This window comes from Trichosurus vulpecula, chromosome 2 (assembly GCF_011100635.1).
Source record: "Trichosurus vulpecula isolate mTriVul1 chromosome 2, mTriVul1.pri, whole genome shotgun sequence".
NCBI classification, from domain to species: domain Eukaryota; kingdom Metazoa; phylum Chordata; class Mammalia; order Diprotodontia; family Phalangeridae; genus Trichosurus; species Trichosurus vulpecula.
In genome coordinates this window covers 382,163,997-382,174,509 of record NC_050574.1, presented here as the reverse complement: position 1 = coordinate 382,174,509, position 10,513 = coordinate 382,163,997, and positions in this window count along the sequence as shown.

The following is a 10,513-nucleotide window of genomic DNA, read 5'->3' as shown; positions in this document are numbered from 1 at the left end:
ACTACCATATGAAGAGCTATTCCAAGTCATTTTAAAAATCTAAAACAATGTTTATAATTATATCTTGTTTTATCCTTACTGATTTTTTTTTAAAATTAGGAAATTCAACTATTGCCATCTTTACTTTTACTTGAGAGAGGAAAGCTGTGCATCAGAAAGATAAAATTGGGAAATATAGTATCTTTTTTTAAAAACAATTCCAGAGGCTTTGGTGTTTATTAGTGTTTCTTCTATAATGTGTTATAACTCAAATCTTCAATACTTGGGGAAAGATTACATACTTTTATTGTCAAAAAGAAGATACCTTCTGGAAATTATTATTGCCTGCATAATTATTAATCAGATTAATTTCATCTGGAATAATGCATTAATGAAGTATCTTTTTGGACTGTAGGATTATATATCACAAGTTTAATTATTATGCTCGGTTTTTGAACATTTTTAAGTATTATTTTTAAAAATCAATTACAGTTTTTTAAAAATCTAAATACAGTCTTGAGTATGTGTTAACATTAAAGTTAAATTTCTAATTTTGAGGGTGTTTTGTCTTGTGTTTTTAAATTAATGTTCTTATCCATTCAAGGAACACAAGATCTCCAAATAAAGTTTTAATTCTGAAATATTTACATGGCAGTTAATGTTTTTTCTGTTCTTTTTTTTTCTTTAATACAGAATCCTAAATACCATTGGGATGTGAACGTGTTTATTTTTGTTGAATAAGAAGTGAAATATGCTTCTATTCATGTGGCCTTAGTAAATTTTCATGCTTAAAACAACAGAAATGTTAGTTGCTTTTATTACTTTCTAATGAGTTTTTAAGAAATTTTTGTTAATGTCAGCATTTCCACATCAAGAGACAAATTGATAATTAAAAATAAATTATCTTTATTTTTGCAGCTCTTAATAACTATTCAAGTTGTCTGCCTTTTTCAGAAATGGATTTATGGGAAGATCACAAAAATGTTTTAATGTATACTTCGTTAATGTGAGGATTTAGATATTGAGTACCCATTTTCTTACATTAAAAAATTAACATAAAGACTGTACATTCTTATTAAAACAAGCAATGGGAAAATTATATATTATATATTTCAAAGCCAGAAACAAGCTTTAATATTAATCGAATGTTTTTCTTTAAAAATAGTTTTTATACATTTTTAGTTGAATGGAACCATACAAAAGGCCAGCCATAGTTTTAGCTATATTTTTGTCTAAAAGATAGATAATTTTGCCTTTAGACGTTACATTTAGGGAAGCAGTGGGTAGCACTCTTTCATATTCCAGAAACGTATAATGATAAGCTTTGTTCCCAAATGTCCCATGACATAATGAATATTATAATTCTGCATGTAACATTAATTGGTGTTTATAAAAGCAATTTATGTAGAGCAAAAGTTAAATGTAACCATTAGTGGAGAATTGACATGGGAAATAAGAGAAATATAGTAAAGAACTAAATTGTTCTGAAAATAATCTGCCATTCTGTTTTCCACTAAATTCAGCCATTTTATTTTTTCAATGCGGTCTGTGTATATCATCTGCACTGATATTTGTGTGAGTATAATTATTTAGATTACTTAGATTTTTCCTACCAAAAGGTCTTAGAAGTACTGCAAAATAGGATCCTTATATTTTTCATGTTATTAATTATTAGCTTTTAACATCTTGTTGAAACCTATTTGTAAAAGCAAAGGAAGGCATGGAATTGAATCAGTTTGAGATAATGGCCTTATCTATACAAACACTAAATATTGTTAATCCTGAAGTTCTTAAAAATAGATTTTTTTGTACTCTTTTTAGATTTGTTATTTGGAGCATTTATTTGGTTTTGCCTAAAAACTTAGTGCTTATAATTTTTGTGTCCTGGTATTCTACCACAAGAAGGAGGGGGAGAAGCAAATAATGGATTTTGAAATTAAAATATTTATATCAGATTTTGTAAAACTTTTAAAAACACAGACTGAATTGATGATACTCCTTGAAAATAATAGAATTCAGTAACATTTAGTCTTATTCACTGATATGTATACCAGAATTTCCAGCAAGCTATTCTGATACTGATGCCCTAGTTTTCAAGTGGTAATGCTTTTTCCTTTTGACACTAACCACTTGAAGTTGCTTCTAAATTCTGATTAAAATGGTTGTGAAAGGAAGAAAAAAAAAAGCTGTTTTATAGTCCTGTACATTTTGTAGCTATATCTTCATACAGTAAATCATTGTTGAATTTTATTTATGAATAAATTTTTTTTAAAATTTCTAACTAAAAATTTGTCATTTGATCTAATAATCCATTGCTTCATCTACCAAATCCAAACAGTCCTGACCCTACCTGTAGGTGAACCTTTTTATGTCCTTAGGTGACAGGTTTGTCAGTTTGGCTAGAGACTGCCAGGAAACTGTCTGAAGGGAGGTGCAGCTTGAGCCTTTACCCCACAGGCCAGTCAAACCTAGGGACAGCTTTCTTACCTGTCAGGAAAAAACAAATTAACCCATTTTGCGAGGGAAGAGGAATCCTAAGGGATATTGGTCCTAACACAACTGGGGTTAGTTTCTTTCCCTGTATTTTACTCTGGGCATGGACCCTGATTAGGGTCCCACACAGCCCCATCTTGCAAACAAGGAGATTGAAGATACCCGGTTTTGGAGATTTTTTCAGCCATAATAACGTAGCTCATAAGCAGATAAAGAGGCTCATAAAGATATAAATAAAAGTGAGTAAAAACCTAAAGAAAAGCCAGTAGACTGTGAACAAATATATTTTGAAAAAAAAATTAGAACTCCCTGGTCAAAAAGAATTCTGTATGCAAATCCTAAATGACTCAAAATGTTAGCTAATTCAAACACTTATTAAGTACCCCCTATCTAAAGAGCAGTGTAATAGTCACTGGGGAGAGATAACAAAGTTTAAGAAAGATATCATTGTGCTCTTCATAGAGCTCATAGCCTAGTATTAATGACAATATAAAATAACTACTATATAAAATGCAGTTTTATTATAAGATCAGTAACTTCTTTACAGATCTTCTCTATTAAAAGCCATCTTTTTAAAGAGTTGTCACTCCTACCACCCCTTATCACATAATTAACACCCATCAGCAATTCTTGATTAGCAGACCATCCTTTTAATGACCTATTACAAAGTAGGTTACTATTAACTAGTTCTCCACTTGACCTAAGTATCTGTGAGAAGTAGCCACTTCATTACAATAATATCTTGAAATTGAGCAACCCTGAAATTGATGAATTCACTACAGATATGCTAGACTCCAATAGGACTAATCTAAAAACTGTATGTAACTTGCTATTTTGTATTCCTGTTTCCCCATCATCCCCAGGTTGCCTGGACATACAGGCAGTCAATAAGTGAGTTTTAACAAAACTACTGGGAGCCAGGGCTCACAGAATTCCTCAGTTGTCTTTCTGCATGACAAAAGATTTTGAATTGAGATTTATTAAAACACATTTGTGTGAGCCAAATTCAGATCTAATGTTCAAAGTTGCATACTCAGCCACATCTCCAAGCACTGATTAAGTATTTGTACATGGAAAGTTTCACATAGTATGGCTTGGTTACTTAAGCCTTTTTCTTCCCAAAACACTTAATATGAAGCCAAGGAACTAAAGTATAAGTCGAACATTTTAAATGTTATGAAAACAAAACAAAAAGATGAAACTTAGAACTGGATCACTCTGACTTTTGTCCCCTCATAGTTCAAAATGCTCACTCGTAATGGCCAGCATTCTCTTACACCTGCAGTTGGAGCTGACACATTCAGCTGCAACACAATCTTTATGGTCTTGGCCTTAAAAAAAAAATTGTATTTGTTTGACCACCATAGCCACTCTACTTTCAGTTACAGGGCCTTTCCCCCGAGCATAAAGGGAAGGATTCCTCTATGTCCTTGTACTGTGTCACTTTATGAAGCTAACTCCTTTCAGTACACTCAGTCTAGTTTTGATTTATCATGTTGGTAGCAGTATTGTCAACATGAAGAGAGAGTAAAAAGTAAAATTCCTGAACCTGGAATGCATTTAGGTCACAAGACATAAGTTTTTAATGCAGAATGAAGAAACAGAAACATTAGGGTACAAAACTTGGAAGACGTGATTGATAGTCTCTCCAAAGGAGGCTTTGAGAGAGAATAGATGGTTCAAAATGTAAAAATTGTAGGACCAATAACATCAGTGTGATGGTTTGACTCATAAGTGAATTGGACTTCAGTGAGGCAGAGCTGCATAAAGTTGTCAGCTTTACTCTTTCTTCCAGAGCCATCCAGTGGCAAAACAAAAGTCAAGATGACTGGGTATGGCCTGGGATGCAGTGTGGATGACCTTGGCATCTTTAATGTTTGGCCAAGCTCTAAGTGCTCCACAGCTTCTTCATCTGCTTTCATGGCCTTTGGAACAAATAGTTCTCATCCACCCATTCCACTAGGGGAAGTCTTCACGTGCTTAGAGGTAGACACTTCCCTAACTTACCTACAGGTTTGAGGCCTGATGGTTACCTCACTTGGTTTAGCCCATTTTCCAAGACAGTTTACTGTGATATGGCCACTGCATATTATGCTGACAGCTTATGGTAATTAATAATCAATTTATTAATTAGGTTATCTGACAATCAATAAATTGATGGTCAGTGGTTTCTCTCAGTAACCAAAGACACCAAAGGAGACTCTGAAACGCCTTAAATACCTTCTGAAAGGGAATTCCCCTGGCAAGCAAAAATCAACCTTGATTGGTGGACATCTAATGAGGAGATGGGCTAAAAGTCTTCAGCTCCTCCTGTTGAGAATATAGCCTGAGCATGAGACTACTGCCTTCAACAATCTGGGCAGGGGAAGCCATTTCCATCTGGACCTCTGGCTGGTTTTTTCCTTCATGAGTTGGGTAACCCTAAACTCTGATGGAGGAGATTGAGGACAGGGGTTCCTTTCCATAGGGTAAGGGCTCATCCAGTCTGGATCCTGTTTATGCCATAACTCAAAATTGACAAGGATGTTCTTTGAGGTCTAGGAGCAATGTCATTAATCAGCATGTCCTTCAGAGACTAACCTCAACAGGAGTTGGGCCTTTACAGAAAATACAAAAGTGTGGATTGCGATTAATAATTAGTTGTTAATAGGGACAAGAAGTCTATTCACAGCAGGACTTCATGACCAGGATGTGGTTCCTTCTGGTGCTTGCCCAAGTTCAGGGACCACCTGGGACTCATTTGAGCCAGTCCTGTGATGTAGCTGCAGCAGAGTTTGTCCAGAGAACGAGGGCAAAAGACTGTTATGCCAAGCAGGGCACAGCTTGCTTGCTGGGCCTTAGCCCTGGGAAACAAGGTGTCTCCTGAGAAGAAAAGGGAGGAGCGATTTTGGAGTGGGGGCCCTAACAGATGTAAAAAGCCATATCTAATCCTGATGGTAGTGGTGATGGATCAGAGGGAAGGAGTGCTGTTTGTTTTAGTGATCTTGGATCTGAAGCCATAAATTTGAGCCTGAGCTCTGACATTTGTTGTATGACCATGGGGGTTTCATCAACTCTCCAAGCCTCAGTTTCCTTATAACAATAAAAATACATGTACTATGACCTACCTTGTGGCTTGTCCCAGGAAAAAGTTGTTAACCTTAAATCATAGAAATGGGAGTTGCTACTAATATTCCAAAAACTACCATTATTGAAACAAATTAATACATGGGTCATATGTTTTGCAATTTTTTCTCAAACTTTAAACCAAGCTTTGGTGGTTAAAATTCTGAAGTGTCCATCTAAGTGATAGATGTCTAAACATTTGGAGGGTTGTTTAAGAGATAATGTCACTGGAATGGAACCATCTCAGGAGATAATACTTTCTGGATGTTACCATGAATGGAAAAAACCATGGATCCCAGGAGCCAGCAGGTCAGTGCAGAAATGGGGAGAGAATTTATGGCAAAATTTCCCTCATTTTCGGGTGCCTTCTTGTTCTTCATTTTAATTTTTGCTGGGAGAAAGTAGTCTGTTCCAAACCAGGGCATGTAGGGGATCCTGCTCACTTTTCTCATACCCTCAAGGGCCTCCTCCTTCAGCCTCTTCCTCCTCAGCAGGGTCCCTGTTCTTTTTTTTCCATTGACATTATTTTACCTCCTTAATTAAAGTCTTCCTAAAATGATGGGCATTTTTGTTACAGTACTGGTAGGTGAATAGATGTAGCTGCTTGGAGCCACAGGTGAGAGTTGATTGCCAGGTAGATCGCTGTTCATTCTTCATTCTCAAAAAGGACCAATGAAGTCAGGAGGGTGATGTCTTGACTTTCAAGTAAGGTAGAGCTATGCAGTCATCAGCCTCATTCCTTCAGAGTAATCAGAGTCCAGTGACGAGACATAGATCAGGTTGACTGGCTCTGGCCCTGGATGCAGTAAGAGACCTTGGCCTTTTTTAAACTAAGGTCTTTCCCAGGTCTCAGTTTGTCTGCCATAACACCCATTCAGTATTTAAAGGTTAGGTAAGAATTGAGGCAAAAGAAGCCCTAGTTTGTCTTCACTTGGAGTTTCTGGCCAGAACAGAAATAGTTGCTCACTGTGAGCCATCAAAACCCACACAATGAGCAAATGAGATGTGGGCTGGGACCTGTTTGATTGACCTGGTCAATCAGTGAGATCCAGAGTGATATGGGTTTAAGGCAAGGTCAAGTAGCTCCATTTGAATCCCAATGGGCTTTATCAAAGCCTGGTTTTCCAGAGCTAAATTTCAAGCAATCATAAATGAAAACTACATGAGACATAAGAGTTAATTGTCTCAGTTTTTTTTTTAAATGATAGAATTAAACAGAGAAAAAAAAATTGCCCCCAAACACCAAGATACCTTGCAAAGTATAAGCGACCAAAATTTATATTCCTTTGGAAAGAGTACCCACATGTAAGGTTGTGACTCCTCACACAGAGAAGAGAAAGAGTGGAAGAAGGAAGGGAGGGAGGAGGTGGAGGAGGAAATAGCAGCATTGCTCAACTGGAATTGGCCAGAGGTGGATGAGCAGCCCTGAAAAAAGCTTGGCAAGCCCTTATACCAGAAGTGCCAATCCTCCTTGAACACCACATACACCCTGAATGTAGAGGCAGTTTGGCAGAAAAAGAAGCAAAAGACAACAACTTTAAAATGAATGCATGAATTCTGTACAAACTGAAGCAACTTACCTCAAAAAGAATATGCAAAGATAGCTTAAAAATTGTCTCCCAGAAGAACATGACAAATTAAAAATCCCTGAAAATCATTCTACAGGAAATAATACAAGAAAACTGCTCAGATCTTTTGAACAAAGCACTAACTGAATCCTAAAATTGCCATCAGAGAAAAACCACAAACTTGAAATTTCCAAGCATGTAGTGCTTAATTTCCTAGTTTCCGTAACAAAACCTACATTTTGCAAGCAGCCAGGAAAAATTGTTCAGATATGGGTAAATAATTGGGTGTGACTAAGCAATCCTGTTATCTCTGTTTCTGGGGAGATTGAGGCAGATGGATTGTTTGAGCTCAGGAGTTCTGACCTGAAAGTGATTTGGTGTCCACATTAAGATCAGAACCAGTATGTTGAACTGGCAGGAGCAGGAAGTCACAAAGCTTCCTAAAGAAGAGCAAACCAGCTCAGGTCAGAAACAGAGCTTCCATGCCATTCAGTAAGGGGTTTGGGCCTGTGAATAGCTTCTAAATGTCCAGTGTGGTCAAGATGGGGGAGACTCAGTCTCAAGGAGAAAAGAAAAAGAAAGTGCAAGTGAATGCCAGTTTGAACAAACCAGGATCATTCCACAGTCATGACAGATCAAAGAGGAGTGTATAATCATCATATATTCCCCAAAGCAAAAGAGCTCAGGCTTCAATGTTAATCATTAATAATTAAAAAAAAAAAAGATGGACCTCCAACAAAAAGGAAACACTTCAGGCATTATTTAAAAAAAAGAAAAAAAATTCAGAGATAAGCAGAATATTTAAATTGCAGACACACCAAAGAGGAATGCAAAAAGGGTAAATACACTTTTCAAGAAAAGATTAAATAATAAAATCTATTCTCTAATATTTAAAGGCTGTTTGGAGTGTTCTTTTTAAAGTAATTGAACCACCAGATGAAGAAATAATAAAGAAGGATCATCAAAGGACAAAGAGGACCTCAAGGAGATTTACAGAGACCTCAGAGAACCAGGAGTAGGAAAAGAAGAAAATCTGAAATATTACTCCATGGACCAAATCCCATGATCCTCTGGAAGTGAATCATTATATTTTGTGGAAGAGATAATGTTGAAAAATACACAAATGGAGAAGGAAGAGAGTAAGGTACAGAAAAGAGCTGGAAATTCACTCCACCTAGAAAATGTCTGATTGGAGCGGAGCGTGGTGGAGCAAAAGGGAGACTGAGAGAGAAAAAGTAATGAAAGTGAGGGAATAGGATTGGGGAATAAAAGATGTTTTGCTCTAGAAAAGAAAAGAGTAAGTTGGAGTGATGTAAGCCTGTGGTAAGAGACAGGTTTCATCTAGGAGAATTTTCACATTGAGAGACCACATTTACCAAGAAAGGACTGAATGGCACCCTAAGAGAAAGGATGTGAAATCTCAGACAGACAGAGCTCCCAATGGGGTAGGGGAAACTGAAAATCAGATAGGTTAACCTGCCTGTAGAAATGGTAAGGAATGATGGTAAAAGCAGTGGGTAAGATTGGGCTTCATGACTCAGGACACAGGGACTGCTTCCTTTATTAATTAATATTTCCAAAATGAGGCACAGCAAAAAAAAAAAAAGGTGGGGGGGGGAGGGGGGAAGATGAAGTAAGATAAAATAATAAAGACACGGGATAGGGATAGAGGAGGGGATTCAAATTTGATGCTCCAGAAATTGCCCTGGGCTTACAGAATGATGAAGGAAATCTATGAACTGGAGAACAAAAATCAAAATAGAGTAGAAAAGAAGAGAAAGAGGACAAAGGAAAGGAAAATTTCTTGGAAAATGGTGCAGCAAAAAAAAGTTACTTTGAAGATTTTGAACTATATAATTAATTGGTCATAGAAAGAAAAGGGGCAAAATAGGGTGTAAATATAAATAGAAAATGATTTATGTAAAATCAAGAAATGGGGTAAGGAACATAAAAGTGGATGGCAGAAGATTAATTGATCTAATGAGTTCATCAGTTACAGAATATAAAACACCAACACAAATCAACACTCCTTATGTTACCAAAATACAACAAAAGGCAGAATGAGAAAGATTCAAAATAGCTACAGAAGTGAACTTCCCCAAGGTACATTCAGAAACTATAAATAATCCAATACTAAAATGCTCTTTGCAGAAATATAGACTCAAACAATTGAAGGAATTGTAGCTGTTCATGGGCAAATTAAGGCAACATATTAAATATCACAGTATATCAAAAAGGACAATGGTACCTAAATTAATTTGCTTTTTCAGTGTAATACAAATCAAACTACCAAAGGATTACTGTACAGCACTAAATTCATATGGGGCAAGAAAAGATCAAGAATTTCAAAGAATGATACCAACAACAAAAAACATAGTTTATCAGTACCAGCTGTCAGTCAATACTACAAAGAAGAAATGATTACACTAATTTTATACTGATTTAAGAAATAGGTCAGTCAGTGGAACATATGAGGTAATACAATGTTCTGAAGTAAGTGAACACAGTAGCATGGACTTCCTTAAACTCAAAAAGCTCAGTTAGTCAACTAGCATTTATTATGTGCCAGACACTGTGTTAAGCACTGGTGACACAGAGACATGCAAGAAACAATTCTCACTGTGAAGGAGCTCACAATCTATTGGGGGAGACAAAATGCAGACAATTATGTACATTCAAAATATAGACAGGATAAATTGGAAATAATAAACAGAGGGAAGGTGGTAACTTTAGACAATGTCAGGAAAGCCTTCTTGTAAAAGGGGAGGTTTTATCTGTGATTAAGCAGCAGAGATGAGGAAGAACATTACAGGCATGTAATACTGAAAATGCACACCATGGGGAGATGGAAAGTCTTGTTCAAAGGACAGCAAAAGAGACAAGTGTCATTGGATTACATGGAGAGGAGTACGTTTTAAGAAAAATAGAAAAGTAAAAAAGGGCCAGGTAACGAAGGACATTAAAAGCCAAACAGAGAAGTGATAGCTTCTGGAGGTTATTTAATAAAGGGGTGACATGGTCAAACCTGTACTTGGAAAGTTCAGTTTGACATTAAATAGAAGATGGGGAGAGACTTGAGCCAGCGCCCAAACTATTTCAATAGTTCAGATGATGAGAGCTTGCCCCAGGGTAATGGCAGTGTCAGAAGAGAAAGTCCTATGAAGGATGTTATTAAGGTCGAATTGGCAGGCCTTCCCTATAGATTGGACATGGACAACAAGAGTGTGGAGTCGAAGACGACATCTCCCTGGAGGACAAGGATGCAGTTGACAGTAATAGATAGAAAGGATTTGGGGGGAAAAGATAATTCGGTTTTGAATATGTTGAATACACATATGTATAAATACACACACACACAGACATACACA